Genomic DNA, 750 nt, shown 5'->3' with positions numbered 1-750 from the left:
CAGCAGGCGCATTAACCAGCTAAGCTACTGTGCCATATTCAACTCTGTCATTAGAGAACCTACGTCAGAAATCATGGATCTGGGCATCAGGTGCATTAAACCTTAGAGCTGTGTAAAGATCCATCTTGCGTGTGACCTTTTCATTTAAGGGATAAACTGGAGAGAAGGAGGCTGAACGGAGAAAGAAAGAATACGAAAGAAGGAAACAATAAAAGAAAGAGAATGAAAGAATAAAAAGTGAACCCACCATCTGCCGAAACCCGGGATCGAACCAGGGACCTTTAGATCTTCAGTCTAACGCTCTCCCAACTGAGCTATTTCGGCGAGTCAATCACATATTGTGGCCAGTTGATATTGGTAAACCACGTATGTGCAGTGTGGCAGTGCATGCACACAGCAGGAGGTAATAACTGAAAGAGAATGAAACGCATGAAATTCTCGCAGGAATGCACACAAATATATAACCAGAAGTGGGCTAGTGGCAGGTCCATGACGTCATCTTCTCTATCTCTCCGTGACGTCACTGTAGTTCAGCTGAGGGCTCTCAGGGTCCCTTTAACATCAGTCTTGCACCCTCTTAGACTGCTGCCTGCAGTAATCAATCAAAAAAACTATTGTTTGTGGTTTTGCACTTTTATATTCTCTCCCCATCTATCTGTAATTCCAACACTCAATATGTATTTTTTGCACGAACTGTGCTCCTGGTTTAAACCTCCATTGCCCGGCTCTGGCTGTACTTGGTGCAGTTAG

At 44.1% G+C, this 750-nt stretch overlaps 1 non-coding gene across 1 annotated transcript; it reads right to left on the bottom strand.

Moving 5' to 3' along the window:
• Positions 1–251: 251 nt before the first annotated feature.
• Positions 252–324, bottom strand: TRNAF-GAA (transfer RNA phenylalanine (anticodon GAA)). Its single transcript has one exon. It is a non-coding gene; the product is annotated as a tRNA-Phe (tRNA).
• Positions 325–750: the final 426 nt, after the last annotated feature.

Source organism: Pleurodeles waltl, unplaced genomic scaffold (genome assembly GCF_031143425.1).
Source record: "Pleurodeles waltl isolate 20211129_DDA unplaced genomic scaffold, aPleWal1.hap1.20221129 scaffold_70, whole genome shotgun sequence".
NCBI lineage: Eukaryota > Metazoa > Chordata > Amphibia > Caudata > Salamandridae > Pleurodeles > Pleurodeles waltl.
Note: the sequence above shows the minus strand (reverse complement) of the source record. Positions and strands in the feature narration are given on the sequence as shown.